This window comes from Ambystoma mexicanum, chromosome 3p (assembly GCF_040938575.1).
Source record: "Ambystoma mexicanum isolate Mex_15411 chromosome 3p, UKY_AmexF1_1, whole genome shotgun sequence".
Lineage (NCBI taxonomy): Eukaryota > Metazoa > Chordata > Amphibia > Caudata > Ambystomatidae > Ambystoma > Ambystoma mexicanum.
The window spans coordinates 1,221,045,834-1,221,067,761 of record NC_090925.1 but is presented as its reverse complement, the minus strand read 5'-3'; the positions used below and the strand labels follow the sequence as shown (position 1 = coordinate 1,221,067,761).

The following is a 21,928-nucleotide window of genomic DNA, read 5'->3' as shown; positions in this document are numbered from 1 at the left end:
TGAGAGGCGCATAGCCATGCTGACTTTAGAAGCTGAAGCACCCATTTGCCTTCACACAAAACTCATTCAGATAAGTGCAGATCTTATTCTGCAATCATGACCATACAGCGTGTTCAGTGGACATGAGAATGCTTCCTGCTCTCTACTCCTGTATTCTGTAGTAATATCAATCTTGGACATCTAACTGCTGGGTACAAGATCCTTTGTATTGTCTCCTGGACTCCTGCCCTCATTCCATGATTGGATCTCCTGATGGCCTGACTAAAGACCTCTGATCTCCACCTGCCTGCTGCTTGCATAACTTTTTTGACATGCTGGTAAGCTCCATTTGGCTAATCAACAAAATATTTCAAAAAAGGTAGCAGACGCTCCTCTCCAGAAAGAACATTGCATGATAACCTGTTCTGAGATGAGAGTTTGCAGCACACGCTTTCTGCTCACTGTACCTTTCACAGATGGGAAATATCCATTTGCATATCAGTCTTTGTCCCGCCCACATGGGCAGTCCAGCACCGAAATGCTATGGCAATTCCTCTCTGAACAAGAGTACCAAAAGCAACCCCATACACGTGTTTCAGCCTTGTTGGGCCTCATCAGTGAGGTGAAGCTGTGTCTCTCTGAGCACAGTGAGCAGGGAGTCCACGTCTAGTTGCCCCCAGGTAACTCAGGGTGACCAAAAAGTTCCTTTCAAATATTTCAAAAAAGGTAGCAGGCGCTCCTCTCCAGAAAGAACATGGCATGATAACCTGTTCTGAGATGAGAGTTTGCACCACTCCTCTCTAATCAACAAAATAGGTGCCATGATGTCGGTAATTCCAAACAATAAGGCATCAGAATGGTAGCTCCAAATATCTGGGTGTAACACAAAGGAGGGCCAGTTACTCACAAGGGGCTTCCCCTCTCTATTCCCAAAAGGGTCAGCCAGAAGGGTTTTCAGTCTCCCAAAGTTCAAAGTAATCCAACTCAGATATTTGGAGCAAAGCGTTGTGTTCAAAGTCTTTATAAAGCTTGACAAACCCTAAAGCTGCAAAACAAAAGTCTTCCCTCTTCAAGTAGGGAAGGTGTTTTTGTGCTCTCAAACCATCTTCTCTGACAGCAGGTTTTCGCAAGCCACAAACTCATAGCCCTTGGGCATTGAGATATTTTCAGAGATCTCCACAAATGCCTCCGAATGGGTTCCCTTAGGAAATGTCCTTTGCTGAGCGGCAAGGGCTATCTGATAGGCGGGGCTCAAGATTGGCACCAATATATTGGTTGGGTGCACCCTGGTGAAGTTCAGTGAAGAAGCTTGGCCCTACCTTCTGACCACTAATCTTCTGACCACCTTCCCTTTCAAATATTTGTTTGGGTCCTTCTCCGTCCTGTGCATTCCTATGGTAACCTTGCTACTACTTGTTGTATTGGCACTTCCGTGTTTCACTAGCTAAGTTGGTGGTCTGTCCTCCTCCCACTTTCCAAGGACTATCCAGCTCTATCCCCTTCTCTAACCAATCTTGCCTGATTATATCTCTTTTCTTCCACCTGCCAACCCCTCTTACTCCTCTGATGTTGTTCGTTCATCTCAGCACAACTCTTTTCTATATTCAAACGCCTATTCCACAACAACCATCTCCTTCCTTGCCTTGACCACAACCTTCTCCTCCAGAATAATCTCCATCCAGGTTTCTCACTCTCCTTTCCACTTCAAGGTGACACCCCCTCCTTTATCCCCAAATCAATATTCTTTACTCCAAGAGAATACAAACTCCCTCTTCTCACCAACAATATCTCCCACCTACCATTCTAAAGTGGTCTCATTCTCTGCAATAATTCCTCTATCCTTTTATTGCACAGAAGGTACCTCCTCTCCCTCCAAGGTAATATCTCCATCAGTCAACCCAACAAGTCTCTCTCCATCTTCATATCTCGCTGACAAAAAACACACACAACTCTGCCTAAACTACATGCTTCACCAACCTCGCCACACACCAGCATCTGCTTCTGCCAGGTCTCCATCTTCAAGCTTTCTACACTTTAGGTCTCCAGGGCTGGGGTCTTCCATTGATGACCTGCTCTACCTGCACGGTCTCTCAGGTATTGACACCACGCTACTCCTGTCTGGTCTCCCAGGGACCGACCTCCATTGACTGGTAGGGCTGGATTTTAAAGGGTGTTTGCGCATCCTCCTGGATGGTGATGTGTAGGGTTGGCTGGGCTGACTTATGATTGGTCCATGTGTCTGTTGTTATGTGGGCTGACGGAGGTGGGTTTGAGTCTATAGCAAAGCCTTCCACCATCTTGGATTCCCTGAGGTTCCTGGACATGTTTATGATCTAATTTCCTCCCATCCATAGTCCTACCCGCATTGCATTCATTGAACTGTGCCCCTCTGAGTCTCCAGCTTGTAAATAAAAAGTAAGAGAAAACTTTGGTAAATAACAAAAGCTGTTTAGTGAAGAATACAATCTTTTGTCATGGGGAATGGTAACTTTGTAACCCCAACATTGCATGAACGAGTGGGGGGAATTATAGTTGTTAATTCTATTCCTGGCGTGGGCAATTCATGTAAGTTTCATTTGACTGTTTTTAAAGTTCTCAACTAGTCTGACTCATTTTCCTAAACACCTCTTTTGGTAAATGTCCTGAATAAGAAATGTTTCTAAACACTTACTGTGAAATCCTAAATGGTGCAGCTTCGTTCTCTTAAAAGTACGGTTGTGTATAGATGCATATAGAACATTGCCGATCTTATTATACAAGGGAACCTGCACCTTACACTAGACTGCACAAAGATATGTGTCCAGTATCTGCGAATAATTGCAGGTTTAATTATGCATCTGACATGAGGCTCAAGTTCCTGGTACAACCGTCAGATGCGTACATGTTCACACAAAAGTGATGTCGCACATAGCACTGCACTTTACATCAGATGTGGCAAAAATGTATGCAGACGCCCTTAACATCAGAGGCAAAGCAGAAAATGACTCTGCACAGCACACCTTTGGAGAGCACAGGAATCTCAGAAACACTATCCACCAGAATGCACCACACTATCATCTCATCCAGGATGGCCAGGATTCTGCAGAAGGTTGTCGAGCCAGCCATGAACTTCACTGAGGACAAGGTGTAAGTGGTCATCCATTATATGCATGAGCACGAGGACACCCTGTGCAACTTGCATGGCCAAGGGGCCAGCCTTATCATGAAGAACACACTGCTGGAAGAATTGGTCACAAATGTAATGTCCTTGATGTGGCAACGTGCCCCACCTAGGAGCTAAGGAATAGGTGGGGGTGGCATCATGGTGCAGATAAAGCAGTAGCTTGCAGACATGCATGCCCATGCCAGTGAGACATGTGGTGTGATGACAACCTGACCCTGATGGAGCAGGCAGATGCTGGCATGCTGATGCTGCAAATGGGTGCCATAGAGGGCATAGGTGGACTTCACACAGCAGCACCAGTGACGTGTGTGTGTGTGTGTGTGTGTGTTCGTGTGTGTTCGTGTTCGTGTGTGTGTGTGTGTGTGTGTTCTCCCCCCCCCTCCAGGGGCATGGCCAACAGTTAAGTCAACCAAGTTCATGCCCACCAGACAGCATGCTTCCCATGATAGAATGCATAGGGTGGTACATCGCTGATTATGCATGTACCAACACGTAAGTGATGTCCCAGACACTGATGATGGTATGCCTTCATGTGCACCATGTGGTGCCACGTGTTAAGCGAGAGCCATGCAATGGCACATGTATGTGTAGTCCCATATGACAAAGGAAAGACTTGAAGGTCACCGCCATCCCCTTTCCGTTTCTATTATTCCTGCTCCTCCTCCAACCAACTCTTTACTCAGTCGCAATCTTTGTGCCTTTGACTCCTCCTTGTTCACTTCCGCATGTGCTTCTTCTCTCCCTTCCCTGTCTGATTTTGTCTCCCTTTCAACTGATTCTCTTTTCTATATGTGTCTCTTGACTGCCTATGCCCGGCATCTCCATTTTCACCTACTCGAAAGCCTCCTCAGCCTTGACTCACCCTCCAGCTTCGCTCCGTGTGATGCAACCTGCGCCAAGCTGAACGCTGCTGACATAAGTCTTCTGCTGCTACTGACTCTGCTACCCTCTCTTCTCTTCACTCTGCTTCTGATACTGCCCTTCTCTCTGCCAAACAATCTTACTACTCTGACCTCCTTCATTCTCACTCATCTCATCCTCGATGTCTTTTCCAAACTTTGTCTCGTATCCTCTCCCCCTTCTCCTAATCCTTCACTCTCCTCTTCCGTTTCTGCCAGTGACCTGGCCTTGTACCTCTCCTCTAAGGCCACTCTTCTCCATAACGCTATTTTACCTTCTCTATCCTCCCAATCATCCTCTTCTTTGTCTCAACCCTCAGCTTCACTGTCTTCTTTGTGTTCCTCTCTCGGACACTGATGCCGCTGCTTTCATGGCTAAAACACACGCCACCTGTGCCCTTCTTGATCCTGTTCAATCGTCTCTTACTCAAAGTCTATCCTCTTCTTCTTCTCTTTCTTACGGCCCTATTTAACACATCTCTCTCATCCTCTGTATTTGCTTCTCCATTCAAGCATGGTACTATTCTCCCTATCCTGAAAGAAACCCTCCCTGAATCCCTCTGTCCCTTCTAATTATCAACCCATATCCCTTCTTCCTTACCTTTGCAAGCTCTTGGAGCGTGCTGCCTCCTCTCAAATGTCATCCTTCATTACCTCATTACCTGGTGTTAAACTCCTCCAAAACCCAGCCACAGAATGGTGACACACAATCCAGCATGCCATTTACGCCTGCATGTATTAACAGGCCTTGGACAGGGCCATACATGTTTTTTTTTGTGGTTAGTTTATTTCAAACTTTTCACATATTAAAACATATCACAACTTAAATTCATCCTTATCCTTCAACAGAAAAACGCCTTAAGACATTTCACAGATAAAAAATTAAAAAGAAAAATAGAAGGACACCGGGGTCTACTATCCTCACCATGCTCAATTTATTTTAATTTCCCTTCATCACTTTATCCAAAAAATGTATACCCGCACACACACGAGACGGTTTCTCTCGAAACAAAAATAGTCTCCACAACTCTTCCACAGTCAATGTGCTCATGTTTTTAATGTGTGTTTTTAAGTATAAGGTTCTCTTTGGCGAGAGGGCGGGACAAGAAGTCATCAAGTGTTTTGTGGATTCTATTGTTTTTTGTTGTTGTTGCAGAAATTACATTTGTTGTCTTCCCAACCCCCCTGTTTCCTGGGAAACAGTAATTCCTTTGTGAGGTATAAATGTAATCTTAGTCACAGACACCGGTTACGATGATACATGCTGGGAAACTTCATCCAGTGCCTAAGCATTGTGTTCATTGATCGAAATTCAAGTGATAGATCTAGCACCAATTTATGTTGCATTCTGTGGCGCTGGGTTTCTATCCAATTCTGCCTCCTTAACTTCTGCTTGACTGCACAGGGGTTGGTTATTAAGGTCTCTATGAACATGTCTTAAGCATGCAAATGTGCCAGGCATTTGTCGTGCCACTTAGTCAAGGGCCATGATTGTTCCTCTTTCCATGGTAAACTTAATATTTATATGGGCGGGCCGAGTCTGCCATGGACATTTTCCTTAGCAGCAAAAATGTGTTCCAAAGAAGGACTAGGTGCAAAGGTTGTAGTCCCAGTTCATATCTAATAGCAACTACTGGGAGACATTTTGGTAAACCCAAGATCTTCCTACAGAACTGCCCCTCCAATGTGTTCCAGATTTTTCATGATAGGTTCGAGCCAGCCTGGCCTCCATATGTTAAGGCGGGAACAACTTTCTGGTTGTAAAATGTTATCATGGGGATCAATGTAAATTTGCCATATCTGGCATGTAATATGGATCCCTGTAGGGCTTACATTTTAACTTTAGATTTGAGTTCTAGCGCCCAAAGCTGTTCGATAATGCTCTTATTGTAGCCAATTCCCAAATAAAATATGGAGTCCACTTGCTCTAGATCCATCTAAAGGTGGTTCTATGTTTCCTGCTCATTGGTCCCAGAACTAAACTTTTTGATTCTATTACTTTCATTGCTAGATCATGGGTGGTCATATATTTTTGCAATTGGTCCAATTTTCGCTGCAGCTCAATTTGGGTCTGGTCAACAAGGACCAGATCATCAGCATAGATTAGCCGAGAAATGGGACGCCCATTGATCTTTGGTGGAAAATCCTTTGCCTGATTTAAACTAACATGCATGTTTGACAGATACATGTTGAAGAGTGCAGACGCTAATGGGCACCCGTGCTTTACTCCTCTTTCAGTCTTAATGTCTCTAGATTGCATGCCCTGATTGTGAAGTCTGATTCTTATTGCGGTGTTAGTGCGGAAGCCTTCAATTGCTTGGAGCAAGTCTCCGGGGCAATTTAATGATCGTAGCTTGTTCCACAATTTATTTCTATTTACACTGTCGAAATCCTGTTGTAGATCAACAAATGCCAAAAATAGATTAGATTTGGTCTTAATGGCTCAAAATTTCAGCACATTTAACAGGTAAAGGTTGAGTTTGGTAACCTGTCTGCATCGGATCAGTGTGGTTTTCATTATTTGCCCAAGACCTAAAGATTTTAAGCAGGATGGACGCAAAAAGCTTGCCCAGCACCTCCAAGAGTGCAATTGGTCTGTAATTCCTGGGATCTGATCTGCTCCATTCTTAAAAATTGGAACTATGATGGCCGTGGTTCAGGAGGGAGACAGATCTCCTATGCTCATGATCTGTCTGAACAAAGATAAGATGAAAATAGACCATGCCTCAGTGGCTGCTTTTAGCGTGCAGTTTGTCAAACCATCTGGTCCTGGTGCATGCCAAGAATAAAATTTTAACATTCAATCTATGATGTCATCTTTATCATTTGCAAAGGACCATGGCTCCAAGGATTTTTCGCTCATACTATTAACACAGGAAACACTCGTATAATATCAACCCAGTGGTTTTCTGTTACCCCATTACTCAAAAGCGCTTGTTGTCCGCAGTGGTGTGGTTGATGAGTGACCATGTGTCCTTTGAGTTCATCTTACAAATCGCTCTCAGCATCGTCTCTGCCTCCTCCTGGGTTCTGGTCACTTTAAATGATATAAGCCAGTTCTTCTATCATTGCTTTTTTGTTTTTTTTCTGCACACATTGTGGAACTTCTAGTTTTATTTTAGCTTTCTAAGATCTGATCTAAGCGGTTTCCTCTGCTCGACCAAGACTTTACTATATTGGTGCTTAGGGTTACATTTCAATCGTCTAAATCCTATTTTCACCTCTTCAAAGACTGCTAAGAGAGGGGAATAGTTCAAGCCTAAGTCACCCACTTTTATCATTTCCAAATATCAGGATGTGATCATTTCAACATCTGTCTGTGCGATCTTTAATCTATTGCTCCCTTGATTTATCATTAGGGTTCCTACTGAGAGATTTTCAGATTTATTGACCCTGAAATTCCAGGTTAATGTTAACAAGGCATGATCACTGTTTTTCATGCTAATAATCACAAAGGTGTCTATGTGATGAAGGACATTTCTGGAGTCGAAGATGTAATCCATGGTGGAAGAGCTTAAGCCTTGTCCCCAAGTGTGTCTTCCAGGAATGTCCCTGCTTATCTGGTCATTTAACATGTGACAATTTCTTTGACTCATTCCTCGCAACCATGTGGCTGTTCTCTCTTCAATAGAATTGCTTGTGGACTTTAATAATCTTAATGGTTTGCCATTTGCGTTCAAACATTTCATATTTAGATCACGGCAGATGACAAAGCAGGGATTAATTGAAAGTGTGTAACATTCTTCCATTACATCAGTCACACTTCTGAGAAAACTATGTGTGTCAATCATGGCTGAGTTCCAAAAGAGGTTTAGCACCACAATGTGTTCTAAAGCACAAGTCCAAGAGTGAACACATCAGAGAAGTGTCCACTGGACGAATGGATTTGGATTTCCGACTTCAATACCACCAGCCCTTGACCATTTTTTATCATGAAAAACAGACCAGAGAAAGGTCTTCCCTGCTGGCCCTTTTGAGCTTGGTTTAAATATGTTGAGTAGCCATCACGTGAAGGCAATACACGAAGCCAAGTTTCTTGTAGGCATATTGTTATGAGTTGCCAGATTTGAATCTGAATTGTTAAACATGTGAATAAAACCTCTTGCATTCCATGATATTAGAGTTCCTGGGTCCTTGGCCATCACCCCTGTTGCCTAGTGATTGTTGGAAACGTGTGCCCTTGTTAACCACGACCAGTCTGTTTTGTCTTTGGTCATAGCAGCAGAAGATGTTCCTTCAAAGGCATGTCTAAAGGAAATAGATTTGTTTGCAAAGGTAACTTTCAAGGGGGCCCACATTCAGTTCTTGCCTTGTAGTATTTTTCGAATCCTGATGAATCATTGAGATTTTTAGAGGTGGCACCATCAATCGTGTCTCACGTGTTGGTTGATATGAGCGATGACTTCTGTATGGATCTGTGATTTTGCTTTTCATCCTCTAACAATGAGCCAGTCAGTGGTGGGCAGTCTTTCAGCTCATAACCAAGGGGTAATAGTGCTGATTTAGCTTCCAACAGGGTGGATTTGGTTAGGGAGGACTTTACATGTAGTATTACCCAATCGCTTCTTGATTCTTTGAAAAATTCTACGATATGCATGTCATCTGAATCAATTAGTCTGAGCATAGGCACGCAATGTAAGAATTGCAAAATGTTTCTGCGATTTAGAATGATCTCATTCTCTGATAGTAGTATTTTTTCCAAGTCTACTTTATTAATACTTGTCAAGAATCGATTTCTTCCTCTTAATAGCGTTTCGTTCTTGGTTGCAGGTCGTTCAGGATTAAGATTATTTTGTGTTCTGTCTCTTGGGTCTGTTGCATTGCGAGCATCCCTATTGATTTCCATCATGTTCATAAATTTATTGAGGTGCGTCGAGTTGTGTTTTAAAGGAATCAGGTGGCGCTTTTCCAACAGGGTTTGAAATATGGGTGAGGTAGCAAAATCACCTTGCCTGGATGTGTGACCATGTGTCTGGCTATGCAGCCAATCTTCCCTGTTGGGAAGGGTGAGTGGGGGAACTCTTGAGTCCGTCTGTGTGACGGAGACTCAAGGTCTCTCAAAGGTTCTCTCATCTTCTGAATAGCATGATAGGTTCTCTAGGATGTCCTGATCCACTGTGTCATTTGTTTTGCAATCATCCAGACAGTGGTCATTTTGTTACTCATCAACGTCTATGAACAGCACAGAGTCTCGACATGTATTGTTCTCATTTATTTCTAGGACTTGATTGTCCAGAAGCGTATTCTTTTCACTTCTTCATTCAGTGAGACACATTCTAGGTTGAGAGGGTGGAGTAGAAATGTTGTGTAAAAATGCTCTGGGGCCATTTGATTTGGGTTTCTTTCCCCCTTAAACATGTTTAGATTTAGTTTTTGTGTTTGGTAATTCTGCTTTCTTTGATGGTTGGTTTCTACAAATGTATTGTTTTGTGAAAATTGAGACTACCTCTCCGTCAGGTCGCCGAGGGTCTATCCGGGTGCTTACTGCACAAAATGGATTGCTGTGTGAGGTCAGTTTATTGGGTGCCTCATTATATGTCATCTCATCAGTTACCCCTAGAGGTTCGTCTTCATCCATGTTCTCAACCGTTGCCTCTGGGTCGGGTGCAGATCTGCAATCCTGAGTTCTATCGTTTAGTGTGTTGCCTCGACTGGGCCTGATTTCGGCTCTCATTTCATCTCTCATTTCATCTGTCTTTGTTTGCTTGGTATGAATAGTGTGCTGTGCCAGCCAGTTTGATGTTCTGGGTTGTTCTAGTTTGACTTTTTATTAAGGGCCCCACCTTGAGTGTCTTTCTCATTCATCGCAGAATGACTCATTTCTGTGGTGTCTTGCAAGTCTTTAAATTGTCTTCTCATCCATTTGGTGGAAACAAGTAGGGCCTCCATCATGATTGCCTTGTCTGAAAGATCCCCACTCGCCAAGTCACAAAGTCTAGACTGCCACCTAGCTGAAGTTTCTGCTTCGTGGTCAAGTCGCGTTTGAACTGTTGACGTGAACAACTCCAAGAACATTATTTTGTAGTGTAACATTGCGAGTAGTGTGGCTTGGTCCTTAAAGTTGTCACTGAAGGATTCATACATTTTTTTTAATGGAGCCAGTGGGATGGTTGGGACAGCCATAACATTGCTATGAATTTGGATCCCGGCTGCAACTGAGAACAGAGCTTTATTTGTGTTTGTCTCCAATGGTGTTGTCTGACCACTAGATATAGACAGGCTTGATGAATTAGATGCGGTGGTGGGGCTCAAAGCTTCTTGACCTTGAATAGTAAATTGGGCCATTGGTTGACTCGTATCAGTGATCTGGGCCGTGACAGAGGAGCCATTTAAGTCACTCCATGACTTTAGTGACTTTGCATTATTCACCGGGCCAGTGTGCGTAACTGGAGTGGAGGCGTGCTGCTTGTTAGTGTTCCGTTCACATGCAGCAGTTCCAGAAGGATTTTGACCAAGACACAGTTTGAATCGGGATCTTCATTTTTACTCGCCTCCCTGCTCCATTTCCTCTCTTCATTATTTGTCTTTTGTGTTGGGGTGGGGGGAATCTTGAACCAAATGAGTATTCGGCAACCAAAGCCTCGTTGACTGGGGGATATCAGCGTGGACACAGGTGCAGACATAAGCAAAGGTGTGCACCATTTGTTCTCAACTGCTATAGAGACGCAGGCGTCTAGTTCAAGATCTTGGCCTTTCCCACCCTCCAACACCAACACCAAACAACCTCGGCCGTGTTGAATACACTATCAGCGTCTAGCAACTAAGTATCAGTCTCAGTATGGGCCTGTCCAACAGGCCGTGGACAGGCCCATACAAGATGTGCAAGCATCGTCAGGCAGTATATACCAAATGCACGTCCTCCTGGAGCACTCTTCGCTCCTAGGCCTTTCAGAAGAGGTGGAGGAGGGCAGGGAGTACATGAGAATGGGGGCCAGAACAACCTGGGAGGAGCACCGGGCTCCCAAGAAGGAGATAGTCGCTGCCAAGGATGAGTTGTCAGAGACATGGAATGCCATGTAGCACGCAGTCCACAGGCAGGCGAGTCTTCAGGTGTGGCGCCATGGTTTATGCATTGCTGCCTCCAAATGGATTGCCCTTGCACTAGTTGGGTGGATAGCAGTCATGGTGGCAGGATCAACCAGTAGCATGACATCCAGTATGTAATCAATGGACATGTATCCCACAGTCAGTCGAGCTAAAAAGCGGACATGGGCTCTCCAGCCAGATCCCAAACCAGCATTGCAGAAAGGGCCATGCGAATTTAATTGTGTGTTATGATTATTATGCAGTTATGCTGTGCATTATCTTTCATTTTGCCAATAGTTTTAGTCCTACAGACTAATGTAGCCCTGCTCAATGCATGTGTGTAGTGTTTTTCTTGTATCCGATACCTCCCTTTGCCTGCAGGGTGTGGCATTCTTGACAATGTCAAAGGTAGTACAAAGGCAAGTCCATTAATTGATGATAATAAGTCATGCGTGTGCGTGTGTGCAGGTACAGAAATGGTACTGCTCTTACTGGTGTTCTCACGTGTCCCATGTCTCCCTAATCTCAGGTGTGGAGGTATCACTGATTGCTTACAGTTACATTGGGCGCCATGCACAGGTAGCACAGCCCTAAGGGCACTTGCATGTCAGATACAGTGACTGTAACAATAAGTGGAATGGAGGTTATTTCACAAAATAATGTTACTATTTCTACCTATCTCAGATAAACACCAATTGCATAAACAAAATCATGCAATAATGGGCACAATCACACACATTTAACAAACTGTGTCAACATTTTTTAAAATATTATTTTTTAATGCAAAGCAATGTCATAATATCTCATTATACAAAATAACAAGACAACATTAATATCACAAATAATCATCCCAAAAATCCGATCTTGCTTGCTGTCCCAGTCCAATGATATAAAACCCACTCCAGTCGCTAATTTACTAATTAATGTGAGAAAAAACATTAACTATTAAAAAACATTCCGATTCAACAGAAACGCATACATACATACAAACAAAGGAATATAAAAAAAAATGATTGTGCATGCTTGGAAAGGGGCCCCGTCAGGGGTGGGGGTTTCTGGGGTTTCAGGGAGAGCTGTTTCTATGGCCAGAGGCTGATGTGAGACACAGTTGCATGCGTAGAAGGGTGATCACGTGAGTGGGCACATACAACTGTCCAGGCATGATGCTGAGGTATGCACAAGATCTAGTTGATCTTGTTCTAAATGCGCCTGGTGTGTGCCATTGTGAAGCGTGCATGCATTACACACTTGTGTGATCTTCAGATGAGGAGGCAAGGATGCCCTTCTGCCCAGCCCATGAATGTTGACTATCTTACACCATTCTTGATACTGCTCGAAGGCATTCTTGATACTGCTCGAAGGCATTCTTGATACTGCTCGAAGGTGACCTGTTGTTTAAGCAGTATGCGGACCTTCTCGCCTAGAGAGTGTTTGCAATGGACAATGATTACCTGTTCATCTTCCGTGGTTAGGCAAGGGGCACCAGTGCTGCTAATTTACCTTTGACCAATAGGTCAGGGCAGGGGGCTAGGCTAATGCCGGGACTGGCGGGACTCGGGGCTAGCTATAGCCTTTTGGTTGTAGTCCTTGAGCTTCTATCCGGGGCTACAACCAAAAGACCCGTGACTATAGCCCCCTGGGCTCCCCCTTGCAAAGCCTCTGTGTCAGGGGCAAGGCATTATATGGAGGGTGGAATGTCCAGTACACAGTGTATCGGTGCTGTGGGTGGTGCCACCACGGGGGAAGTTGTCAATGGGCTGGGTTTCATGAAGGGTGTCAGGAGAGGGACCCAGTCAAGTCAGAGGGCAGGGTGTTGCAAAGGGGACGGGTCAGCATAATGATTGGTAAAGGTGTGGAGGGGGCAGTAGTCCCGAGACCACTGGCAGCACCATTCGCGAGTATTGGGGTACTTGGGTGCAAGTCATGGAGGGCAGTCTACACATCATGGACTCTTCATGCTGGCGCTGTTTGTCAATGATGCATTGCAAATCCCGTAGCCAGCCTCCGTGCTGCGTTTACACCGCCTGCCTTGATAGGTGGACATTGCTCCTTGAGTGCTGCACATTCCACTCACCGGTCACAGTTCTCAACAAATCCTCTTCATCCAGGAGTACAAGTGTAGGGACCACCCTGTAGGATGTTGGGACCCCACTGTACCTCTTCTTATGACTGTCATCTCTGCACTTGCTGAAGTCCAGCCTCGCCTTCCAGATCCACTCATTCCACCTCCCTGCCTTTGCTGGGATTGTTGGCGGGTTGATCTGGCTCCCAACATCTCTGCCACTTGAGGGTGTTTTTTAGTGGCAACGTGTCTTCCAGGGCAGTGCCCACTGCTGGCATAGGTGTGGTCGCTTAAGAAAAGATACATAGAGCATGTTAATGTCATGGCTCTCATACATGGGACAAATATGACCAAACGTACTGTACCCCCATACAGTATGAAACCATGTCCATGGCAATAAGAATGAATCAGACATTCAAAATGGAACAGCTATAAAGCGGTGTAATGCTAAGAACACAAAAGGCGTTACTAGACTTCAATACAGCATAAAACCCGTCATAGGCCAATATACCACAAACGAGACCCTCGCAATGGGAAGGTCTGTAGCGAGAAGAGCACAACAGTCGGTTCTGTACCTGATGCAGTGCACAGCCATTTGAATGGCAATAAAAACAGAACCTAGAATAGTTTACAATAGGAGAAGGGACAGGCGAGAAATACACAGACACAGTACAGTACAAATGAGTGCGCCTACTTATCTGTGGTGACGTAGAGGCCCTTGTTCGCCTCTGGATTTGCTCAGATGTTCTTGATCTTTTGGGGCACAGTCTCCTTCACCTTGTGAGGTGTCTTCTGCTTCGTGAGCTGCTTCTGATGTCCCAACGGTGGGTGAGCTTGTTATGGGGCGTGGTCCACTGCTGGCCGTAGAACACATTGGGCGCCATTTCGAGATTGGATCCGTCAGAGCCGTTTGAGTCTTGATAAACACGGTGCTCAGAACTGAACCCGTGGGGAACGTGCAGTCTGGGCAATGCTGCCAGGCCGCCCAAGGCAAGGCCAGGTAACTGTTGTTACATGGCAGCAGGGTTAGGAGAGGGGCAGCAGCCCTCCTACAGGGTCAGCGCCCCTCTCCTCCCCACAGATAAGGGAGACAGCAGTGTCTGGGGCATTTAAGCGCAGGAAGGGTGATGTAATAAAAATACCTCACCCTTCCACAAGAATATATGTGTGCATTGCACACATGAGAACCAGGCAGGGAACTACAAAGGGATGCCCCCCCCCCGGGGGCAGAGGGGGCCCCATTAGTCAGCTGCATGGCTGGCCTGGGGGGTTGGTGCACAGCCCCCCCCCACACACATACTACAAAGACCCAAGGGGTGCTCTGGGTCCTAAATAATGAGCTGCTTGCAGCTCCAAAAGCACAAACTGTTTGTGGACCCTGCACGGGGACCCAAACAGAATAGGGAAGTTTGCTGTGCTACTCAGAGTCTTCCTGCTCTTTTTCTTTTCTTTCCTTAAGCTCTGAGCCTCACGTTTGCTGGGCACTCAGCATCGTGTAAATTGCATAAATAATTTTCGTGTTCGCTGCATATCGGCGTCACTTGCTTACAAGAACATTGATCTGTTCATCTGGAGCCCGGCATCTGCCCCTTCGCGCTGAGGCGGAAAGAAAAATAAACAAATCCTCGCTTCGCCAAGGCTGTGGTGTCATGTGCCCCGCCAATCGAGGGTCATGTGACACACAGGAAATAAAGGAATCACCGGAACTAGCGTCATAACGCCAGTCCGAGTTTATGCACTGATCGAAGTGGTCCGTGTGTTTCTTTGCTGCGCTCCCCTTCCCGCGCTGCGAACCAGAGGCCTGCAATCCAGAGGCCCGACGCAGAGCTAGGGACCCAGGGGGCATATCATCACACTGGCGACAAGGCGGTAAGAACCCGTGCCCCCGGAATGTACAGCAGCTCATCATCGCTCCGCGTGCCGGCGCGACGCGGAGCCGCGTATCATCCCTCCGCCTGCTAACGCGGATGGCCAGCTGCTGCTGCATCTACCCGGCGAATCCAGGCAGCAGCACTACAACATGCCAGGGCCTCTCCCACACGGACAAATGAGCCGTGCATCACACGGACAACCTCTCTCGCATACCGCAAGGTGGCTACAACACGTGGGGCACTGAAGAAAAAAAAAAAAAAATGTTCTACAAAGACTGGCAAGCAGCAACGCAGGCACCCTGCACCTCGAGAGGTGAAGACACAGCCCTCACCTCACCCTAGGAGCCATCACAAACCCCCACAAACTACGCCTCAAACCAAATCTGGTGAGCTCCAACCTACCCTGAAGGGCAGCACCGTGAATTTTCCAGAACATGTCCAGCCCAAACACTAGCCCCACGAGGGCCAGCACAATTTCATCATCCAGGAGGAGCCTCACCGTAGACCCTCCAGACCCAGCGCAGACAACCTTCATGCCGCCGTTTGATCCTTTTACCACCGGAGCCGCTATTAGGTGGGAAATCTGGCTACAGCAGTTTGAAATGCATCTAGATGCGAGAGACATTGCCATAGCAAAGAAGAAGCGCACGTTCCTCCTACTCAACATTGGAGCAGCCGCCCTGCGCTTATTCAACGCGACCCCAAATCGTGGTAACGACAATAACTACGACGCGGCCAAAGCTACGCTGACCAATATGTTCAAGCCTGATCTCAACCCAGATTACGAACGTTTCCACTTCTGCATGGCGAGACAACGAGAGAAAGAAACAGTAGACAAATTCCACGCTCGCCTTCGTGAAATGGCGGTAGGCTGCGAGTTCCCGGACGAAGAATTCGCCATCCGCCTTCAGATCATCAACGGGATATCCTCAGAAAAGCTAAGAAGAGCTATCCTATCTGAGAGAAACATAAGACTATCTCGCATCCTAGAAATGGCACATCTCCGTGAACAAACAGAAGACCAGGTGGCGATCATGGAGGCCGCAATTCAAAGATTGCCGCTAGACAGCCCTAAACCCACCGAGGACGTCGCTGCCATCTCTAAACATCAGAGCAATCGCACGAAACAAAGCCAAAGGCCCAACACGGCACAGGGACGAGACAGGAACTGCAAATGGTGCGGAGGCCCATGGCACAAGGGTGAGTCTTGCCCGGCATGGGGATCCACGTGCAGGAAATGCAACCGCCTCAACCACTACGCTGCAGTCTGTTTGAACCCACCGAACAGAAATGACGCAGCACAGCAGCCTGCACAAGATCGCAGGAAGAAGTTCGCACCCAGAGAATCCTCCCGCCAACAAGAGCGCAGAGGAGAAGCGAGAGCCGTAGACAACTCCCAAAAGTCCCCAGACACGAGCATCGACGACAGCGACGACAGCTCATCCCCAGAAGGGAGAGACAAAAACAGACGGAAAAGGGGGAGTAGGCGGACACACCGAGTACACCTGATCTCGGCCGTCGAGCCGCACCAATCACGACAGAAAAAGAGACCGTCATGCACCGTCCTTTCCAACGGGGCACCGCTGAAAGTAGTCATCGACACCGGCGCAACCGTGAACGTCATGCCAGTGACGGCGTACAGCAAGCTCCGCCCGAAGCCTACCCTCCAGAAGAGGAAAGTCCGGCTCTATGCAAACGGAAGCAAGAAGCCTTTGCCCATACAAAGATGCTTCAAGTCGGATTTCATCTACAAAAACGCCAACCATAGAGCACGCATCTATGTAGTAGATGCTGGCTGCGAGACATTACTGAGTTGCAGAACAGCAGAAAAACTGGAGTTGATCCACTTCGCTTTCAACCTTCAACATGACGAACTCAACAGCCTGCTGAGATGACACAAGGGTCTGTTCCAAGGCATCGGATGCCTAAAAGGACGAACCATCAAGCTCCACATAGACCCCACCATTGAACCTAAAGCAGTAAGACATCGACGGATTCCATTCCACTTAAGAGGAGCAGTGGAACAAGAGCTGGCCAAGCTAGAAAAAGCGGGAACGTCAGGACCTACCCCGTGGGTCTCGCCCATGGTAGTTGCTCAAAAACCCAAACAACCAGACGCGGTAAGAATTTGTATTGACATGAGGCTTCCAAATGCAGCCATCGGGAGAGAACAGCATGTAACACCTACGATAGACAAGCTTATTGTAGACCTCACAGGAGCAACAGTCTTCAGCAAACGTGACCTTAGATCAGGCTATCACCAACTGAGGCTGTCCAGAGAGTCGAGATACATCACTACATTCTCCTCTCACCTTGGCCTGATGGGGTATAAACGACTCAACTTCGGAATATCATCTGCCAAGGAAGTGTTCCAGCACGAAATCCGAAAGGTCATCACAGGGTTAGAAGGCACCACCAATATCAGCGACGATATTCTCGTATACGCATCAAACAAGAAGGACCACCACAAACGACTGGCAGCAGTCCTAGCAAGGCTAGAAGAAGCGGGCCTAACACTCAACGCCCAAAAGTGCGAGTTCGACAAAGATGAAATATGCTTCTTCGGGTATATCTTCAGCGCCAAGGGAGTATCCCCCGACCCGTCCAAGGTACGAGACATAAAAGACACCAAAGCACCCCAATCAGCCTCCGAAGTGAGAAGCTTCATGGTTATGGCGACATATTGTGCACACTTCATCCCCGATCTCGCCAGCACGGCAAGCCCACTCAGGGAACTAACGAAGAAGGACCAGAAGTGGGAATGGACCACCTCCCACCAGCAAGCCTTTCAATAAATTAAAGACACCCTATCCGCGTCCACCACCATGGCATTCTTCAACACAGACAGGCAGACTGAACTCCTGGTCGACACCAGCCCCGTCGGCCTCGGAGCAGTCCTGACCCAAACTGACAACGAGGGAAACGTAGTCCCCATCGCGTTCGCCAGCAGAGAGCTTACAAAACCTGAACAGAACTACGCACACATAGAGAAGGAAGCACTAGCCATCTTATGGGGATGCCGTCACTTCAAAGTGTACCTGTTAGGCAAACAAGCAAAAGTCCTCACGGATCACAAACCTCTGATCCTGATTTTCCGTGGATCCGCTCCTCACCCTCCTGCACGTATCGAGAAGTGGATGCTGCAGCTACAACCCTACAACATCGAGGTTGAGTATTGCCCCGGAACAGACAACCCAGCTGACTACCTATCCCGCCACCCGCGGCCTGCCACCGACAGAGAGCGGCGCCAAGCGAAGGAAACCGACGAACACGTCTGTCACATAGTCGCCTGTGCGAAACCACGGGCCCTGACCCTACAGGAAGTAGCCAACGAAACGGAAATAGACACCATCCTGCAACACACCACTGCCGCTGTCTGAGCTGGCAACTGGAAGAACTCTCACGTTGCTAGCCCAGCGCACTGCGTCAGCCCAAGTTAAACTCAGAGCTCTGTTTGGGATCCGACATGAACTCTCAGTAGCCCCAGAAGGCATCTTACTCAAAGGACATAGAATCGTACTGCCCGAGTCCTTGGAAGATAGAGCTCTACGCCTAGCACACAGTGGGCATCAAGGCATCGTCAAAACCACTGCATACCTCAAGTCCAGGATGCGGATGCCCAACATACAACAAAGGGTAGTGGAGTTAGTCGAATCCTGTGCAGCATGTCAAGCATCCAGAAGGCCAGAACACCCCGAACCGATCAGCAGTGCCCCAAGAAGCTGCAAACGCTGGGACGCTGTCAGCATGGACCATTGCACAATTGCGGGCGAAGGGTATCTTCTCGTAGTGATCAACGAGTTTAGCCGATACCCGGAGGTGGAACACGTAGCATCTACTAACGCAGAGACCACAATCCTCACACTAGAAAAGATATTTGCCACACATGGAATACCAAGGAAAGTGAAAAGCGACAACGGACCATCATTCACTAGTCAAGAGCTGCGCAAGTACTTTCAAGAAGTAAATGTCAAGCACCAGCGCGTCACCCCAAGATGGCCCCAAGCGAACGGTGACGCTGAAAGATTCATGGGGTCACTCAACAAAGTCATCAGGATCGCCAAAGAACAGGGACGCCCGTGGCTGAAAGCAGTATACCGGTTCCTGAGAACACACAGGCAAACCCCGCACTCTTCCACGGGGATCAGCCCGGCAGCCCTCATGCTAGGCGTACCCATTCAGGCAGAACTACCCATACACCCCCAATGGATAGCCCCCAAACCAGACATCCCTGCCATTGACGCTACATGGCTGAGGCGGAACGAGCAAGAAAGCATCGCCAGACAAGCTAGCCACAGAGAGCTGACACCAGGGGACACCGTCATTGTCAAGAATCGAGCCCCGCCTAAGAAAATGTCCCTCAACTTCGAGCTCCAGCCATGGACAGTTAGTACCACCAACCACAGTATGGTCACAGCCACCCGAGGGGGAGAGACGGTGACGAGGAATGTGTCCCACTTCAGGAAGGTACCCCCTGAACTGTGGGAAGAACAACCGATGCCTTCTAGGGAAGAAGCAGAGGCGCCACCCTCACCCCCCGGCCAAGTAGCACCGGGAAGTCCAGATATTCCCGGAATATCAGACAGCCCACGACAGCAAGCCGAGATGCCAAGGGCAGACACACCGGAGAAAAGAAACACCCGGTATCTTCTGAGGGAGAGGCCCAAACCGTCGTCCCGCCTGCATGGATATGTCGTGGACAGAGTAAGCTGGCCGAAGCCTCACTAAGGTGAACTCTAAGCCCAGTCATTAAGTTGTGTTTATCCAAGAAGTATGCCAAGTTATGTAAGAAACCAGTTAAATGTATGTTTGTCGACAACCGCGCAAACACCTCCAAGTTGGGGAGGAATGTGGTGTCACGTGCCCCGCCAATCGAGGGTCACGTGACACACAGGAAATAAAGGAATCACCGGAACTGGCGTCATAACGCCAGTCCAGGTTTATGCACTGATCGAAGTGGTCCGTGTGTTTCTTTGCTGCGCTCCCCTACCCGCGCTGCGAACCAGAGCCCTGCCATTCAGAGGCCCAACGCAGAGCTAGGGACCCAGGGGGCATATCATCACAAAAGCGGCCCAGCTGTGCCGGTTCGACAAACGGTGAAGGCGAGGCTCGGGAGTCTGGAAGCTACAATTGAGCCCCCAGAGGGAAGTGTGCAAGAGAGAAACCCGGTGCCACGGCGACCTTCCTACTTTGTTACAAGTAAGTCAACCGCGGCGCCGGGTCTGCACGGCGCAAGGCTGCGGGCAGCGGGGCCAAATGAAAATGACTAGCTTGGTATTGGAAGCAAGTCAACACGAAGCAACGAGGCCAGGGCATACGTGTAATACTGGGAAGAAATGTGGACAATTATAACCACGCCTAATGAAACATTGTTGAAGAGCCCGGTGGGGTTGCAAACAAAAATTCGTGCATGTTGAATAGTTGTATACGGGAGAACGTAATATTGTTTATGAGTTGCAGTAAGCGGTTTGCAGCTTACCGCGTTATTGAAACAAGGAGGGAAGGCACCATATAAGCCCCCCCATGTCATCAAAGCCACAGTAACATCACGAAGGGGGCATGTTGGGAGGGCAGGATATGTGGAGAAAGCTCTACCCCTGAGCGGAGGCGGCCATTATTTATAACCGTATTTAATCACAATTGCGGACAGAAAATAATATCAACATAAGAGCAGTAAAGCAAGGCGAGATGTAATGGTGCAGGGGCTAAAGAGCAGCGCCCAGGATCACGAGGTCCAGAGTTCGAGTCCCGCAGCAGGAAGCCATTTAGGCATGCACGTGATGATGCCAAATGGAAGTTAACAGGACATTGAATAACCGCAAGATGAGTGCTTGCGTTGACAGCTGGGTGGAGCCTCCCGGCAGGGTCAGACCTAGCCTGTCATCCGTAAACAAGCCGCATTTGGATAGGTTTAGGCCAGTTTGCACAAAGACATATCATGCAGAGTCAGAATGCATTTTCAAATTAACAAAAACAATGGTTAAAGCACGTTTTTCTAGGTTTAACAAACGTATTGTGCATATTTTTAATGCAAATGACAAAATACTGCAGATCCTACAGTCCCACATCACTGGGGACAGGGGGCATATGCATGACAAAGGCAAACAATAGTTAAGATGGTATAAATCGCAGAACTTGCGTGAACATCTATGCCAGCTAATAGCGCAAGTGTCTAATTTCAAACTCTGATACCGCAAATCCAACCGTCCAAGGCAAAATGTTTATTACACAGGATATCGGGCATAGATACAATACAATTTCGAATGAACAAAAGACAAAAACTTGCAGCCCCACGAGTCTCACGCTGTGGGTATGTTAGTCATGCACATGACAGGGGCAAACAAAGGTTTTTTGAGTAAGGTATGAAGCCCAGAACTGGCACGAACATCTATGCCAGCTAACAAGTCTCAAAAGACAAACTCTCATGACAGCAAATCATTTTCTAACAGCCTTCTAAGGCAAACTGTTACTGTATACGGGTCACAGTGCCAGGCAGTTACCCAAAACGGGTGACAAACCAAATCTCTGCGTGGAGTTTCATTGCATTTTAAGGCAGCCACCTATCTCAGGTTCGCCAAAAAGTACAAGAAGAAAAAGGTTTTGTTTCTATGCTACGAAAGGACAAGACAATATGGCTCCCAAACGAAAACCGCAGGAACCCATAAGCGTGAGGCTTACTACCCACAAGACTCCAAGATAAACAATTACCACATAATGAAGCACGGGTGGAAGAAACAATTGTCTGTGCAACTTTTCAAAATATAAGCAGCCAAACAAGCTTACCAAGGTTGCATCAGTTAGAGAGTAAAAGTGGACATCTACCCAAGCCTCTCAGAAATTAGAACGGCAAAAGCTCTGAACTACACCCTGATGCGGGGTGCAGTTTACCGGTGGCAGGCTGGAGGGGCAACCAGGCATGAAAAACAGA

The 21,928-nt window shown here is 47.2% G+C and overlaps 1 protein-coding gene and 1 long non-coding RNA gene across 8 annotated transcripts in view; one reads left to right on the top strand and one right to left on the bottom strand.

Annotated features, from left to right (window-relative positions):
* SLC4A9 (solute carrier family 4 member 9) overlaps positions 1 to 21,928 on the top strand; it is a 1,170,242-nt gene that overhangs the window by 890,321 nt on the left and 257,993 nt on the right. The gene's annotated exons all lie outside the window — the stretch shown is intronic.
* The window catches only part of LOC138581378 (uncharacterized), a 229,543-nt gene that overhangs the window by 12,042 nt on the left and 195,573 nt on the right, over positions 1 to 21,928 (bottom strand). The window contains exon 5 of one of the 3 annotated variants that reach the window (XR_011304542.1): positions 11,870 to 13,418. The exons of the other annotated variants lie outside the window; for them this stretch is intronic. This is a non-coding gene — a long non-coding RNA (uncharacterized lncRNA). Of the gene's footprint in view, positions 1 to 11,869; positions 13,419 to 21,928 lie in introns of those variants that run through there. 3 annotated transcript variants of the gene reach the window in all.